An 18,508-nucleotide genomic window follows, 5' to 3' on the forward strand; every position below is an offset into this window, starting at 1 on the left:
AAAGCTTACCTAACCTTTCCGAATCCCCCTCATAGGGTCTCTGGGAGGAGAAAATGAGGCATGTATGTTACACATTTAGCATAGTACTTGGCCCAAGGGTTCATTCGGAGGTTCTATATTCTGTATTTCTTTCCTTGACTTTATGCAAATATCCTCTGGAAAATGTCTCATTTAACCTTGTGAGAAAAGTTAATATATGAGGGAAACATATGGAGTTCCTCAGGGAAAAGGGTTATATGAATAAGTCCAAGATGCCATTGTGGTGATTACTGACCAATACAAAGCTGTTTCAATTGTTAATAATCATTGACACTTTAATTCTTTTTTTCCCCCTCAACGAAATCATAAATTTAAGCCTAGTCTTTTACCACTTATGGCAAATTTTGTTAATTATCAATGTTATATCTATTCCCCCTGTTACTTCATTCTGTTTCCGTGGTGGTGGTGGTGGTTTTCATTTTGGTTTTGTTGGTAAAATACATATAACATAGCATTGAACTTAGCCATTTTTAAGTACACTGTTCAGGGGTATTAAATACATCTACATTGTTGTACAGTCATCACCACCATCCATTCCCAGAACTCTTATCATCTTGTAAAACTGAAACTTCATACGCATTAAACAATAACTTCCTATTCTCCCCTACCTCCAGCCCCTGGTAGCCACTTTCTGTCTTTGCTTTTGACTACCCTAAGTACTTGTTCAAATAAGTGGAATCATGTAGTATTTGTCTTTTTGTGATGGGCTTATTTCACTTAGCATAATGTCTTCATCCATGCATGAGGTTCATTCATGTTGTAGCATATTGCAGAATTTCTTTCAGGAACTTCAGCCTTCTTAAGGCTGAATAATATTCTATTATATGTGTATACCACATTTCCCGTGTCCATTCATCTATTGATGAGCATTTGGGTTGCTTCCACATTTTAGCTACTGTGAATAATGCTGCTGCGAACTTGGGTGTACAGATATCTCTCCAAGACCCTGCTCTTGATTCTTTTTGGTATATACCAGAAGTGAAGAAATTGTTGGGTCGTATGGTAATTCTATTTTTAATTTTTTGAAGAACTGCCATACTGTTTTCCACAATGGCTGTACCCATTTTACATTCCCACCAATGATGCCCAAGGGTTCCAGTTTCTCCATATCCTTGTCAGCACTTGTTGTTTTCTGGTTTTTTGATAGTAGCCCTCCTAATGGGTGTGAGATAATATCTCATTGTAGTTTGGATTTGGATTACTCTAATGATTAGTGATGTTGAGCATCTTTTCTTGTGCTTGCTGGTCATTCATACTTCTTCTCTGGAGTAATGTCTTCAAATCTTTTGCCCATTTTGGGGCGCCTGGGTGGCTCAGTTGGTTAAACATCCGACTTTGGCTCAGGTCATGATCTCATGGTTGTGAGTTCAAGCACTGCATCAGGCTCTGTGCTGACAGCTCGGAGGCTGGAACCTGCTTTGGATTCTGTGTCTCCTTCCCTCTCTCTCTGCCCCTCCCCTGCTCATGCTCTGTCTCTCTCAAAAATAAATAAACATTAAAAAATTTTTAAAAACAAAGCAAAACAAAGCAAATCCTTTGCCCATTTTTGAATCAGGTGGTTGTTTTTGTTGTTGCTGACTTTTAGGAGTTCTTTATATATTATGGATATTAATCCCTTATCAGGTATATGATTTGCAAATATTTTTTCCCATTCTGTGGGTTGCCCTTTTACTCTTTTGACAGTGGATTTTATTTTAAGTTTTTGTTTATTTATTTTGAGAGAGAGAGAGAGAGAGGGAACGAACACAGAATCCCAAGCAGGCTCTGTACCATCAGCAGAGCCTGATGTGGGGCTCGAACTCAGGAACTGTGATATCATGACCTGAGCTCAGATCAGGAGTCAGACGTTTAACTGACTGCACCACCCAGGCACCCCTGTTGACAGTGTTTTTTGATGCACAAAATTTGTAAATTTTCTTAAAGTCTAATTTGTCTATTTTTTCTTTTGTTACTGGTGCCTTTGGTGTTATATCCAATAAATCAATGCGTAATTCAATGTCATGAGGCTTCTGTCATATGTTTTCATCTTGAGAGTTATGTTTGAGGTCTTACATTTAGGTACTTCATCCATTTTGAGCTGATTTTTGTATATGGCGTTAGGGTAAGGGTCTAGCTTCATTCCTTTGCATGTGGATATCTGGTTTTCCCAACACCATTTGTTGAAAAGACTATCCTTTCCTACCAAAGGGTCTTAGCACCCCTGTCAAAATTCATTTATCCATATAGGTGAGGGTTTATATCTGGGTTGTCTGTTCTGTTCCACTCATCTGTATGTCTGTCTTTGTGCCAATACCACAATTTTGATTACTGTCACTTTGTAGTAAAATTTGAAATCAGGAAGTATAGGTCCTCTAAGTTTGTCCTTCTTTTTCAAGATTGCTTTCAGTATTCCAAGTCCCTTGAGATTCCATATGAATTTTATGATGGTTTTTCTATTTCTGCAAAAAAAACAGCTTTGGGATTTTGATAGGGATTGCATTGAATCTGTAGGTCTTTTGGGTAGTATTGACATTTTAACCATATTGTCTTCCAATCCATGAACATGGGATGTATTTCCACTTATTTATGTTCTCTTTAATTTCTTTAGCAATGTTTTCTAGTTTCCATTGTACATGTGTTTCACCTCCTTGATTAATTTCTAAGTGTTTTATTCTTTTTGATGCTATTGTAAATTGAATTGCTTTTCTTTTTCAGATTGTTCATTGTTATGTATAGAAATGCAACTGATTTAAAGTGATTACTGATAAGGAGGGACTTCTGCCATTGTGGTATTAGTTTTCTCTATGACTTAATAGCTGTTTTTGTCTCTCATGTCCTATATTAATGTCTTCTTTTGTGCTGAGACAATTGTTAATAGTGAAATGTTTAAAGTTCTTTCATTTCTTTTTGTGTATATTCTATAGCTACTTTCCTTGTAGTTACCATAGGGATTACATTTAACATCCTAAAGTTGTAACACTCTAATTTGAATTTATACCAACCCAACTTCAATAACATACAAAAACTCTGCTCATTTGTAGCTCCATCCCAACCCCTTTTGGTTGTTGATGTTATGCAGTAGTCTCTTAAATTGCAGAAAAAAACAGATTTGGAGTACAAACCAAAGTTACAGTAATACTAGCTTTACCACTAATAATTTTTTTTCTTTAAATCTATTTGTGTCTTGAATCATATTGAAAATAAAAAGTGCAGTTAAAAACCAGTTTTGCAATAATACTGTTTTTTATAATTGTCCTTGTATTTACCTTTATTGAGATCTTTATTTCCTCAGATGTCTTTAAGTTTCTGTTTAGAGTCTTTTCCTTTAACCTTGCTGGGTTCCTGAGAACATTTCTTGCAGGATAGGCCTAGTTGTCATGAACTCCCTCTGCTTGTATTTATTTGGAAATGTCTGACTTTCTCCTCCCTTTTGAAGGACAGTATTGTGAGATGTAGGATTCTTGGTTGACAGTTTCATTCTTTTAGAACTTGGAATATATTGGCTAACTACTGTCTGGTGGCCTAGAGAGTTTCTGATGAGAAATGTACTGATAACCTGATTGAGGATTCCCTTGTACATGACAATTGACTTCTCTCTTCCTGCCTTCAAGATTCACCCTTTGTCTTTTGAAAGTTTTATTATAATATGCCTCAGTGTGGATCTCTTTGAGTTCATCAACTTTGGAGTTAGGTGAGCTTTTTGGATGTTTATATTCATGTCTTTCATCACATTTGGGAGTTTTCAGCATTATTTCTTCAAATATTCTCTCTACCCCTTCCTCTCTTCTTCTGAGATCCCATGATGAGTTTATTGCTTCGCTTGTCCCACAGCTCCCTTGGGCTCTGCTTGCTTTTCTTCAATTTTATTCTTTCTATTCCTCAGACTCAATAATTCCCAGTGTCGTATCTTCAAATTTGCTGATTCTTTCTTCTGCTCAAATCTACCATTGAATACTTCTAGTGAAATTTTCATTTCAGTTATTGTGCTTTTCAGCTGCAGAGCTTCTTTTTAGTTTTTTTTTTAAAGGTTTTCTATCTCTTTATTGATATTTTCATTTTGTTTCACACATCATTTTCTTGACTGTCTTCACATTTTCCTTTAGTTCATTGAGTGTCTTGAAAATAGTTGTTTTAAAATCTTTGTCTAGGGGCGCCTGGGTGGCTCAGTCGGTTGGGCGGCTGACTTCGGCTCAGGTCATGATCTCGCTGTCCGTGAGTTCGAGCCCCGCGTCGGGCTCTGTGTTGACCGCGCAGAGCCTGGAGCCTGTTTCGGATGCTGTGTCTCCCTCTCTCTCTGCCCCTCCCCCATTCATGCTCTGTCTCTCTCTCTGTCTCAAAAATAAATAAACGTTAAAAAAAAATATTAAAAAAAAAATCTTTGTCTAGTATATCTCCAGTAGGTCTTTTTCAAGGACATTTTCCATTGATTTATTTTTTCCCTTTCAATGGGCCATACTTTCCTCTTCTGTTTTGTTTAATGCCTTGTAATTTCTTTTTGTTGAACACTGGACATTTGAGTCTAATATTGTAGCAACTCTGGAAACCAGATTCTTCCCCCTTCCTCAGGGGAGGATATCCCTTCTTGGATAAAAAGACAAAACCTCATGAAGACAAGACTTTTGACTTTCCTCTTATCTGGAATGTGGATGAAATAGCTGGTAGGTAGCAGCCTTCATGTGACTCTGAGGATCATGAGGTGGAAGGTTACATTTGACCCATCCTTCCAGTCCTGGACTGCCTAACCCCACACTTTTAATTTTGTGGGAAAAAAATAAACTCTTTGTTATTTCAACCTCTGTTAGTATTTCTTTTTTTTTTTTTTAATTTATTTTTATTTATTTTGAGAGAGAGTGAACAGGGAGGGGCAGAGAAAGAGGGAGGGAGAATCTCAAGCAGACTTCCACACTGCCAGCACAGAACCTGACATGGGGCCTGAACTTACGAACCACAATCATGATCTGAGTCGAAATTAAGAGTTGGACACTCAACCAACTGAGGCACCCAGGCACCCCTGTTAGTATTTCTTCACTCACAGGCAAATGTAAATCCTGCTATACCATTCGAGCTCATAACCCACCAACCTAGGGGTAGAAGTTTGAGCCAATGGAGATGAGCACCAATATTTTTCAGAGCAATGCAAGAGGTTGGAGATTCAGCTACTCAGAGGTATAGTGGATATTAAAGAACAAGGAGTACATTTATTTCTAATGAGGTGTTCAAGCTTTCTACATTTTTGGTGTTCATTCTCTGTTTCTTTGGGTTCACTTGCCAGACATTACTGGCACTTTTTTTAGGCGGAATAAGAAAGCATTATAGCTCAGTTATAGCAATGAAAGTAGGAAGAGGCATGCTGGTTGCTCCTGTTACTTATATTTTAAAGCCATTGTAGAAAGTAGCTGATTTTTCTCAGTCTTTGTTATAATTTGTTATGTACACATTATCACATCAGAATATAATTAAATCGAAGGAATAAGAAGGATGGAATTACAAATAACAATTCAGACATCTGACATTCTCTCAAATATTTGTGAGAGAATCTTCTCTAAAATGTAGACTAGGGCCTCGCACAGTGGATAGGCAGTAAATGTTAGGCAAAGAAAAAAAGTGGAGTTGGTTTTATATGGAACTACAGGTACAGAGGTAGAGGTCAGATGATGAGATTTATTCAGTAAAGATGCCTTTTTCTTACACTTCAGTCTGGCCTGATGCCTTAAGTTTGCAGGGCTCCATCTAATGTCTAGTGTGCTGTAATGTGTGTCCCAACCCCATACATGAGATTCATCATAGCAGCGAAGACTAGGCCTACTGGGAATGAGCAAAGTTAGCCCTCCTTCCAACACCAGCGACTACTAGCGCGGTGCTGAACTTAAGTAATTATTAAAAACAAAGAGCTTTGTGTATCATTTTCAGGGGGCTGTGCTAACTTCTTTACATACATAAATCTCACTGAACCCTCACAGTAACACCTGCCTCAGGTCCTGGCTCTATCCCCTTTTTACAGCTGAGAAAACTGAGGCTTAAGCAAGTTGCCGAAGGTCAGATAGCCAACACGTGGTCAAGCTGGAACTTGAAACCCTGTCTGTCCCGGGGCTTTTTGACTCCAGAGTTCGTGTTGTTAGGCACGTGAGAAGATGTTGACTACAGTTTGCTTAATTACATGGGAAATAATCTCTAAATAGTCTGTACTGTGTCCTTTCGTTTTTCTGCAAAGAACCAAAAGGCAATGGCACAAGTGGCCTAAGTCGTAGTAAAGACTTTTCTATTGTTAACGTGGAAAAAGTGACTTCTGACTAAGGGTGCCTTTGTATAATCCTTTTTTATTCACTTCAGTTTCACGGTTTGTCTCTCCCTCGAGTGGGAGGGTGGGTCAGAGGTAGACAGATATGCTCTGCTGGGGTTACACACGCTGTGCCGCGGGGGCAGGAGAGCATGTGCATATGTTATGCAGAGCACAGCTTCACATCCAGCCGGTATGTCACCGAACTGCATGACTGTGGCAGCCTTGATGAATCATGGCATTTTAAGCTCTGCATGTGTCATCGACGTATGTGGGTTGAAATTGCATGGAAACATAGTAGTCCACTAGAAATATAAATAAGATTAAAATACACCATCAGAATAACTGCAGCATTTCTTAGAGCAAGCAAATACTTGTGAAACTGGTACATTTTGAGCTTTTTGTTTTTAGAGCTAATGATTTTGTTTACTAGCTTAGACCATCTCAGCATTTTCTATTTATTTAAGTGTTTGAGGTTCAGTCATAAAATTTCACTCTGAGCTAGAGCTGTTTATAGAAGCTTAGCCAGTGTGTGTGTGTATATATTAAAAAGAAAGAGATAATGTATATATATTTAAAAAGATACTAAAATTTTTCTGATTCGTGCTGCTTTCTAAATAAGTAGATAGGTGGATCACCACACTTGAAGTGCCCATGTGAGTTTGTTTTTAGAAATTCAGGTTAAGTGAAGTGCTATTTACAATAGTAAATTTGAAAATGAAAATTGGATTTTGAATCAGATCTGGATTCCAGTCTGGGCTTTATTGCTTGGTCATTGTGTGGTCTTTTATTAGTATTATTATCTTTTTTTATTTAAAAATTTTTTTAAATGTTTGTTTACTTTTGAGAGAGAGAGAGAGAGAGAGAAAGAGCACGAACTGGGGAGGAGCAGAGAGAGAAGGAGACACAGAATCCGAAACAGGCTCCAGGCTCTGAGCCATCAGCCCAGAGCCCGACACGGGGCTCGAACTCACAAAAGGTGAGATCATGACCTGAGCCGAAGCTGGACACTCAACTGACTGAGCCACCCAAACACCCCTATTTTTTATTTAAAAAAAAAATTTTTTTTTAACATTTATTTATTTTTGAGACAGAGAGAGACAAAGCATGAACGGGGGAGGGTCAGAGAGAGGGAGACACAGAATGTGAAACAGGCTCCAGGCTCTGAGCTGTCAGCACAGAGCCCGACGCGGGGCTCGAACTCACAGACTGCGAGATCATGACCTGGGCCGAAGTCGGCTGCTTAACCGACTGAGCCACCCAGGTGCCCCGCCCCTATTTTTTAATCTTTATTTATTTATTTTGAGAGAGACAGAGTGGAGGGGGGGCAGAGAGGGAGGAAGAGAGAGAATCCCAAGGAGGCTCTGCATTGTCAGAGCAGCGCCCATCGCAGGTCTCTATCTCATGAACCATGAGACCATGATCTGAGCTGAAATCAAGAGTTGCATGTTTAACAGACTAAGTCACCCAGGAGCCCCAGTCATTGTGGCATCTTGAGAAAGTTTTCTCTGAACCTCAGTTCCTCAAATGTAAAACACAATAGTAGTAGCTGGCTTTTGGGGTTTTAGGGGGAGAGGAGCAAATAAGATGGTGATGCCAACATGCTTTATAATCTGTAAATAAGTGTACAGATTTAAAGCTGGGGTATCCTTACTGTCTACTCTATAGCCAGCAGATGGCCTGATCTAATGCCATCCTTCATCCATGAAGGTGACAATGTCAGTTTTGGTCTCTCAAACCATACAGATGTATTGAGCTCTTATGATGCGTGATGACTAATTGACATCAGCAGAACTTATGTATAGATTTATAACAGCTATGGTTTGTACAGTGATGCACTTTATACAGCACACAGGCATTCTATACATGAGCATTCTGTAGATGTTTGAAGTTTCTCTTTAAGCACCCAAATTTGTTTCATGTGAGCTTGTTTGATAAAAATCTTTCCCTATACCATTATTGTTCTTGTAATTACATTTTTCCCACAGAGAGCATTGAGCATAGTAGTACCTTTTATTCACGATTCAGGATCATTTAGTTTGCTAAGGCATTCTGTTGGAACAGAGTCCTTTGGGCAGGGCTGGTGAGGGAGGGGCATGGTGCTCTTTGCCATGACTTTGAATAATCCCACGTCACTCAATTTTTTGAATTCTCTTTTTTTTCTTTAACATCTTATTTCTTTATTTTGAGAGAGAGAGCATGTGCAAGTGGGGAAGGGGCAGAGAGAGAAGGGGAGAGAGAATCCCAAGCAGGCTCCGTGCTGATAGCACAGAGCCTCACGCGGGGCTCGATCCCATGAACCATGAGATCATGACCTTAGTGGAAACCAGGAGTCGCGTGCCCAACCAACTGGGCCATCCAGGCGCCCCTGAATTACAGTATCAACATTTTAATTCCTCCTCCTGTTTCAAATTGTTAGTTGTCTTTTTTTTTCTTTTGGCTAGTATCATGTCCAATCCATTTTCCCCCCTAATTTCTGTTTATAATCTGTGGTTTGAAGGGAAAAAAATTAAAATCATCTTTAAGATTAAATAGACACTCGGGAAATACATGATAATGCATGAGCTTTGAGATTTCTTATTTTTTCTCAAAGATTGAATTTTGCTTACTTTGTTAGTTCCAAGTACCTGGAATGTCTCTGGACGAATTGTCTTGCCTGCTACCATCATTTGCAGTCTGTTTATCAGTTTCGTCTAATAATTATCAATCATACTTATATAACTCGTTACCAACTATAAATTGCTCCCACATACATTGCCTTGCTTGATCTTCATATGACCATGGGAGATAGGCAGGACATACATTATTTTCAGACTTTACAATAAGAAAACTAAGGCATAGTTGGAGCTTACTCAGTGGTTTTAGCCAGGGGTGCCAGGTGTGTCTCCCAAGGAGGTTTATTCACCCGCATGTGCCTCGTGCTTGTACCTGGATAGCTCGGTTCCGTAGGTCTGGGGCAGGACTCAGGCATATATTATTTTGGAAAAAGATCCCAAACAATTCTAATGTGCCTAGCTTTCCCCGACCCTTTTATCTATCCTCCATGCCCCACCTCTGCTCCCATCGAGGACCACTGGGTTAAGTTTTTATGACCGTAAGTGATTTACTAGGATGCTTTCATGTGTAGGTTACAGAAAAGCCAACAAACAGTGGCTTAAACCTATGATTTTTAATGGTTCAATAATCAACTGAAGTGTGGTCAGAATAGTGCCCTTCATCCATCCGACCCCCCAAGCCCCACAGTTACTTTACTTGGTAAAAGAAACTTCGCAGATAAGGTTAAATTAAGGATCTTGAGATGGGGAGGTTATCCTGCATTGTTTGGCCGGGCTCCCTGTAATCCCAAGAGTCCTTGTAAGAGGGAGCAAGGAGGTCAAGGGCAGAAGAAGGAGATGAGGCGACAGAAGCAGAGGTTGGAATGATGTGTTTTGAAAGTGGAAGAAGGGACCACGAGCCAAGGAGTGCAGGTGGCCTCTAGAAACTGGAAGAGACAAGAAGACAGATTCTCCCTTGAAGCCTCCAGAAGGAATACAGCGCTGTCAACACTACAATTTTAGACCTCAGGACTGTCAGACAATACACTTGCATTGCTTTGAGCTACTAAATCTATGGTAATTTGTTACAGCAGCAAAAGGAAACCAATACCACTGTGAGAAGTATAAAATGCAGATTCTTTTCTAAGTTTATGTATTTTAACAGAGACAGCACACATGGGGGAGGAGCAGAGAGAGGAGGACAGAGGATCTGAAGTGGGCTCAGTGCTGAGAGCAGAGAGCCTGACGCAGGGCTCAAACTCATGAATCGCGAAATCGTGACCTGAGCCGAAGTCAGACGCCTAACTGATTGAGTCACCCAGGGGCCCCTAAAATGCGGATTCTTAAGCCTCTCTCACAGAGATAATATTTTAGCAGAGGTGGGTGGGGCCCAGGGATGTGGGGTTAAACTAGTCCCTAGGTGATTCACTGGCCTGTGGTCCTTGGACCTCACCTACAGAGTTATAAATATACCCATAAATCATTTATTATTTCCCTTGGAAGTTCAGAGGTGGGCATTCCTAGGTCAGTTATTCTCTTTAAATTGTTTTTTTAATGTTTGTTTATTTTTGAGAGAGGGAGAGATAGGGCGTGAGCAGGGGAGGGGCAGAGAGAGAGGGAGACACAGAATCAGAAGCAGGCTCCGGGCCCTGAGCTGTCAGCACAGAGCCCGACGCGGGGCTTGAACTCATGGGCCATGAGACCATGACCTGAGCCGAAGTCAAGCACTTAACTGACTGAGCCACCCAGGCGCCCTTTGGTTGTTCTCTTCAGCTCAGTGACGTCATCAAGAGCCCAGGCTCCACTTCAACCTCTACCCCACCACCCTCAGTGCGTTGGACTTTTGTCCTTAGCCTCCTTAAACTCTGTACACCGGAAGACACTGCATCCTCACACAGCCAGGAAGGGGAGAGGGAGCTCTCTCTGCAGGCCTGTGTGTCCCTCACTTTTTAGTCAGGGTGGTAAAATTCTTCCCCAGAGCTCCCAGCAGACTGACTTCCCCTTACAGCCCACTAGCCAAAACCGCATCACCTGCCCACCTCCAGTAACATGGGAGGCAGCGAGAATTCTTGAGTTCTCCTCCTCCTCGTACATCCCCTCAAACGACACTCCCCTCTTAACCTAGCTGTGACCTCTCTCCTCCAAAGTGACCCTTTAGTGCCAGTTCCTCGTCCTTTTAAATCATCTCACGTCCCACCGTTGGCACCCTTCACTTTGAGAAATAAATGCATTGTCTTATTTAATCTTTGTGACACCATGGAGTCGATAATATTTCCCCTGTTTTTACAGTTAAGAATCAGAGATTGAGAAACATGCCCAGGGTTCATTGGTGGAAAGCTCCTAAGTGGCAGGTCTGTCTTAACTGTAAAGCTCAAGCCCTTAACCATTACACCCACTGGTTACACAACTGCTTCTCAGTTGTTTGATTTTGGTGGCACGTTCTCAAATGCTCGAGCTTTTGGCACACTTGAAGAGATTCAAAACACAAAGCAACACTCAGCAGATCAATCATTACAACACAATCACCATCATTGGAGGGTTTTGCGAGAGGAGAGGAGGACATGACCTGACTTTTGTTTTAAAAGGATCATTGGCCACTGTCTCGAGAATACATAGGCGACAAGACTATTGCAATAATCGCTTCCCCTCTTACTCAGGGTAAAAGCCAAAGTCGTTGCGTTGGCTTATTAAGGCCCTCCACAACCTGCCCCCTTCTCATACCTCCTCTCCTTCCACTCTCCCCTTCACTTCCTCCTCCACTCGCTCACCCGCCCCTCCTTTCCTTATTGACGTGGAGCCCTCGGGCATGCTCCCCACTGCTAGTATTTTCTCTTCCCTCTGCTGGGAAAACTCTTGTGCTGGGCTTCAGTTCTTACCTCCTTTAGGCCTTTACTTCTTGTCATCTTCTCAGCAGGCTTTCTTAACCACCTCTTCAAAATCACCCGCCCACCCCCCCAACACACACGCCCAGGCACACATTCCCCAGCTTTCCTTCCTGTTTTATTTTCCTGTATAGCACTTAATTTCTAACATGCCATATAATTTACTAATTTATTGTGTTTTCTCTTTCCTCTCACTAGCATGTAAGAGCCATGAGAACAGGGATTGTTGCGGGTTTTGTTTGTTGCCACATTCCCAAGTCCCAGAACCTAGGGCACAGTAGGCATTCAATAAATAGTTGTTGAATGAATACAATTTTTATGCGCAGCTCTGATTAGTTCTAAGGAGTAAATTCCTAGAAATTAAAAGACTACATTACAGCATATTGATATATATATTTTTTAATTATTGCATTTATTTATTTTGAGACAGAGAGACAGACAGCGTGTGAGTGGGGGAAGGGCAGAGAGAGAGAGAGACACAGAATCCAAAGCAGGCTCCAGGCTTTGAGCTGTCAACACAGAGCCTGACGCAGGGCTCGGACTCACAAACCATGAGATCATGACCTGAGCTGAAGTTGGACGCTTAACCAACTAAGCCACCCAGGTGCCCCCGGCATATGGATATTTTAAAAGGCTCTTCATACCCATGACCAAATCCTGTCTTCTCAAGGTTGAATCCAGTCACACTTTCATCAGTGGCTCTGGCATCCCAGCCCACTGTGCCCGCACATTGTAATCAGGGTTAACACATCTGTAGTCAGCTTGGGATGTGGCAATCATATTTCCTTTTAATTTATATTACTTTGATTAGATGAATTTGTATTTGGTTTTTTCATGCATTTCTTCTTTTGGTGACCATTAGCTTATATCCTTTGCTCATTTTTCTAATTTAGCGTCAGTGTTTTTGTAATTTAGTATTGGTGTTTTTCTTTCTTATTCTTTTTTAATGTTATTCATTTCTGAGAGAGAGAGCGTGAGTGGAGAAGGGACAGAGTGAGCGGGCGGGGGGTGGGGGGAGCGGGGAGGGGGACAAAAGATCTGAAGCAGACTGTGCGCTTACAGCAGCAAGCCCAGTGCTGGGCTCAAACCCGTGAACTGTGAGATCATGACCTGAGCTGAAGTCGGATGCTCAACCTACTGAGCCACCCAGGCGCCCTCCCCCCCCTTTTTTTTTTTTTAAGTTTATTTATTTTGAGAGAGAGAGAGCACACCAGAGAGCTTGAAAGAGCAAGGGAGGGGCAGAGAGAAAGGAAGGGGGGGCGGGGAGAATCTCAAGTAGGCTCCACGCTGTCAGCACAGAGCCCAATGCAGGGCTGTACAAAGGGCTCAATCCCACAAACCATGAGATTACGACCCGAGCCAAAATCAAGAGTCCGATGCCTAACCAACTGAGCCACCCAAGTGTCCCGATATTGATGTTTTTCTAATTGATTCATAAGTACTTGTTTGGCTATCAGGTTACTAAGTCTTTGTTAACTGTGTTACAGATATTTTTCCTAGTTTGTCATTTTTCTTTTAATTTTGCTTATGGCGCTTCTTGGTATATAGTTTTGTAGTATAATCATTTTAACTCTATGTTTCTTCTTTTGCTTTGTGTTTGGAAAGGTCTTGTCTACCTTTCAGATCAATTGTTCATCTGTAATTTCTTTTAATGTTATAATGTCTTTATACTGTGGTGTGTTTCAAGTTTTTCTTTTCGTTTTTTAAGTTTATTTTGAGAGAGAGGAGAGAGAGAGAGGGAGAGAGTGTGAGCACGTTTAGGGGAGGGGCAAAGAGAGGGAGAGAGAGAATCCCAAGCAGTCTCCACGCTGTCACTGCAGAGCCCGATGCAGGGCTCGAACTCATGAAGTGCGAGACCACGGCCTCAGCCAAAATGAGGAGTCGGACGCTCAACGAACTGAGCCCCCCAGGCGCCCCTCAAGTTTTTCAGTGCACATCCATTTGTATTTTTCTTTTGTCAGAATCCAACTCTATTATTACAGCTTTTTAACATCTTCTATAAAATGTATTTTTCTTCATTTGTTGGTTATTATAAATAACTTTTAAGATTGTTCTGTCAAATTCAGGAATAGAGGTAGAATTAACGTCCAAAAATAAAAGTCAGATGATGCCACTCTCTCACGGAAAATATTTTAATGATCCCTCATTGCCTTCGGAATATAAAGTCCAAACTCTTTAATGTGGCACCCAAGGCCTTCCTAGACATGCCCAGCTGAACTCCTTAGTCTTGTATGTAGCTACTTCTTGCTTGCAATTTAAACTTCGGATCTGTACCCATATCCACTGCTATTTCTCACCTCCCTGTCTCTGCTGCTAATGACCTTGACTAATCCCCATTTGTCTTAAAACCGACACCATGGCTTTCACACTGGCCAGGCTCTGTGGCCACTCATATGTGTCCATTGTCACTCTGTGTCTCTATCACCACATAACCCACTGCATCACATCGATGAGTTAGTTTTTCCCGTGAACTTGGTGGGAGCATCTCTTGTTCATTTTGTATTTTTAGTACCTCGTGTGCTACCAGTCGTGCAGCAGGTGGTGTAGATGGATTAGAGGGGGAATATTCAAGACTGGAAGTAGGGAGATGGATTGTTGCCGTAATCAAAATCAAAGATGATTAGGGTCTTGACCAGGGCAGTGATGGGAAAAATGGAGAGGAAGGGACATATTTGAAACGTATTTAAGAGGGAAAATTGGCAGGACTCTATGTCTGGTTAAATGCGAGGGAAAGAGAGAGGGAAGATACTTTGAATCTTAGATTTCCAACCTAGACACCAGGGGTACCTTGTTGGTAACTTAACCATTCTTAGGCATTCAAGAGGAGGTGCAGATTTAAGGAAAATACGATTAGGACAATTTTAGATGTGCTGTGACTTGGAGGTGCCTTTATGGTACCCAGTGGAGATGTCTAATAGGCAATGGGATAGAAATAGGCTAATTATATACTTTTATTGTTCAAACCAGGACCGTTTTGAGATTGAAACAGGGTGCTATTAGTAATTATGCCATGACAAGCATAAACTAGGAATGACCCTGACAAACTGGGATATATGGTCTCTCTCTATATAAAGGTCAGATATGAAGCTCAAAGAGAAAGGTCTGGAATGTGGTTAATGGTTTGTGAATCATTAGCATATAGATGCCCTGAGAGTGGGTGAGGTTGCCTGGGGGGAGTTTATAGGATGAGAAGAGAAGAAGGAGCAAAAAGAAAACCATAGGGAATACAAACATTTGGATAGTGATTATCAGTGGGCAGAATGTTCTCAAAACACTTGTGTCTTCACATTTTCCTGAAGATTCTGATATCCTAACCAACCACCCCCATTCCCCACTCACCTCAATTACCCTCTATGGTCCCAAATTGCAACCGGAGGTGATTTTGGAAAAAAGTCAAGAACTATAGGTTTATAGGGAGGTCAGACGAAGGGGAGCCAGCAAAGGAAACTCTAAGTGTCCAGAGAGATAAGAACCAGCAGGCTATAGTTTAACCAAACTCACTGAAAGAGATGGTTGGAGGTGGTCAGTAATGTCAAATGCTACCGAGGCGCTCAGTAATGTGAGGAACTGGGAAGAGTGTCCATTGGCCTTGGTGCTTAGAGGGCACTGGGTGCTCTTTTCTAGGGGTGGTCAGTAGTGTCCTGCAGACGCCAGAGGAAGGAGGAGGGACTAAAGCAGTGAAGGGTAGAGACAGGAGCAGCTACTGGTCTCCCTGCAGCACTGAAGCACAGAAAGATTACTTCTTGCTTTAAAACCGAAGACAGAGAGTGTTGGGTCCATAATTTATTGACTTCAGGAAGGAGCCAGTGGAGAGGGCAAGGCTGGGTGTAGACGAGAGGGAAGAAATAGCAGTTTGTAGTCATATTTAAGCTGTTTTCCTTGGACTGGTTTTCTCGTCAGGAATACCTGTGTTGTCCTAGAGTTGAATGCCACCAACCCATTCCAGTAGGAGTCACTTTGACTTTGAAAAACTTATCATTCAGATATCTTTTTATTTGGTTAGCCTGGGGTCTGGATTTTTCTCCCAATTTTTTACAAAAGACTCAAGATGGAAACCTTTGACTAGAATATAAATTCATCTCCCAGTTGCACTGATTTGCTGAAATGTCGCTAACAAAGTGTTAATAACCCATCAAGCTAGACTTATGGGTGGATATGATATATCCTTGTTGATAGATTTAGAAACACATATTGTAGATGAATCTATTCTTTTAGAACACATATGTGTGTGTTTATGCAGTACTGTATGTCTTAGAAGGAAAAGTGAGTTTTAAACTGAGAATTGATTTTTTTTTTCCCCATGAGAAGCTCCATTAAAAAAAAACAAAAAACTTTAAGTTTCAGAATAGAAACTGTTCCGTTTTCTGATCTGCTACCTCATAGTAAGAAGTTAGTTGTAAGGTTAACTTCCTCGGAGAGAAGAAGGCAAGGACACCAGCAAATGGAAAAGAAAGGTTTAATTGCTCTGCAAAGGCCCAGACATGCTCTGAAAAGTAAAGATTTCAGGCTTAATGTGCACAGAACAAAAGGCCGTTGTGAACTGTGTACAAGAGTTGGTGAGAGTTTGTATTCTGCCCCTTTTTTCTGTGGGAGTTATTTCCTGTTGTTGACTAGAGTTCTTTATTTAGAACCACCTAGCTTCAGAATGCCTGCTAGCACGCAGAAAAGTGTGTATTTAAAACATAGGCTTATTTCAAGACAATCTCTGAAAAAAGTCACATTACCCATGCACTGAGACACCATCATGTCCCCAAAGGTCAGGAGAGCATGTGGGCTTTATTTCTATGCCTATGTGGAGAGACATAAAATAAGAAAGAATCAAAATGCATTTGGTATAGCAGCCAGTGGTCACCTCAACACCAAGTGAGAGATATTTATTTCATGGGGAAAGTGTGTTTCCGTTGTTTTAGAATGCACAGACACATACGTGCACACGATTTCACTTTTTAGTGCTAAATGCATTATTTGGCATATTAATCAAGTAACAAGCCTTCCTATTTTGTGAGGAAACTTTGATCTTTCCTAGCATGATAGAAGTTAGCCTGTTGGGTGAGAAATACATGGACTTTATCCCAGTTATTCTCTTACAGTTGACCTGTCAGCTGGGCTTCCTGTTAAGAACTTTAGGTTACTGTAGAGTCATCATTGGATTTTACAGTCTGTTATTAGGAGAGAGAGAAGGATAATATATCAAAATGAGTGTAAGGAATAAGTTATTACTGAAATAATGGGGAATGAATAAATACATTAAATATAAATACTGCTCAATGCTTTATTAATAGAGATTAAGAAATTGTGGGAGAAAAACTTCTGAAGTTCTACTTCATGGGGACCATAAGGAAGAAAGAAAATAAGGTGTATTTTTTTAACCTGATGAAATCTAAATCAATAAATTCACACTGTGTATTCCAACATACTTACTTGGCTTTTCATGTTTGTAAAAAAGAAATTAAACATTATAGATAAAAGAGAAGCCACCTGTGTGTCTCTCCCTGATTCCATTTCCCTCCTCTGTTTACCAGAGGTAACCACTTTCCTAAACGTTTTTTTTATCTCTAATGTTTTTATTCTGTAATTGCATGCCTATGTATTTGTAAACAATGTATAGCCATATTTTACATGTGTTAAAAGATTTTATATAGTGAGATTATACTGTACATGTTTAACAGCTTGCTTTGTTTTACTCAGCATTATGTTTTTTTAAGATTTAGCCACGTTGATATAGGTACCGTTAGTACTTCTTAACCACTATAGTTTTCAAGTGTATCAGTTTACTCTTACCTTGGTGAACATTAAGGTTGTTTCCAATTTTTAGCTGTTATAAGCAAAGCAGCTACAAATACTCTTCTATGTTTTCATGGGGGATAAAAACAAGAGTTTCTCTAAGATTCTAGATTCAGCTCTTCTCATCCAGAATTCCTCCAGAGAATTAAGCCCCAGTACCCTAAGACATCCATTATATGTAATGAATTAACTTCCTTCCTGTAAATCTAGAATGATTCCTGTGTTTGGGCTGGAGTTAGGGACTGACACCTGCCCCTGAGAGTGATCATGTGAATCCCTTTCTAATTCTTGAGTTCATTTGGGAGGCTTCAAATCAGCCGTGATGGGGCTATTTACACCACAGAAATCAGTACATGCTACAGATAAAGGCTTCTTTCCGCATCGACCCAGCCAGTTGGTGAACATTTACCAACACACGACTGGTTTTTAACTGTATACCATCCATGGGAGAACTGAGGAAATAGGCACTTGAATCATTTTCTGTAGGGCTTATTTTTTTCATGGCACCCCAGTAAGAGAGACTGCATGTCTGTGGGTAGAGTGGATGCATCTCCAACTTTACTAGTTCATGTCAGATTATCTCCAAAACAGTCAATCTGATAGCTGTGAACTATCTTTTTGTAATTTGCATTTTTCTTATTACCGATGAGATTGAGTTATCTTTTCACATGTTTGTTGGACATTTAAGTTTCTTTCCTCTTTAACCCACTTTTCTGTTGGGTTTTAGGACTTCTAAAAACTTGATTCAGAAAAGGTCTTTATTCTGGATACTAATCGTTTGTTGATTATATGAATCACATATGTCATTCCACAGCCTTTAGCTTCCCTTTATTTTGTTTGTAGTGTATTTTGTTTAATAGGTGTTTAAGTTTAATGTAATCACATTATTGATCTTTTTCTTTACGGTTTCTGCACTGGGTGTCTAGTTTCTGAGTAGTCAAAATCTCGGCAGGAAACAATTTCATTCAAATGATACAACTTACGAGACTTATTAAAGGGACTTTTTACAGAGA

The 18,508-nt window shown here is 40.5% G+C and overlaps 1 protein-coding gene across 4 annotated transcripts in view; it reads left to right on the forward strand.

The window, feature by feature from the left end:
* SERTAD2 (SERTA domain containing 2) overlaps positions 1–18,508 on the forward strand; it is a 117,033-nt gene that overhangs the window by 65,864 nt on the left and 32,661 nt on the right. The window lies entirely within an intron of this gene.

The sequence above is a fragment of the Neofelis nebulosa genome, chromosome 9, assembly GCF_028018385.1.
Source record: "Neofelis nebulosa isolate mNeoNeb1 chromosome 9, mNeoNeb1.pri, whole genome shotgun sequence".
NCBI lineage: Eukaryota > Metazoa > Chordata > Mammalia > Carnivora > Felidae > Neofelis > Neofelis nebulosa.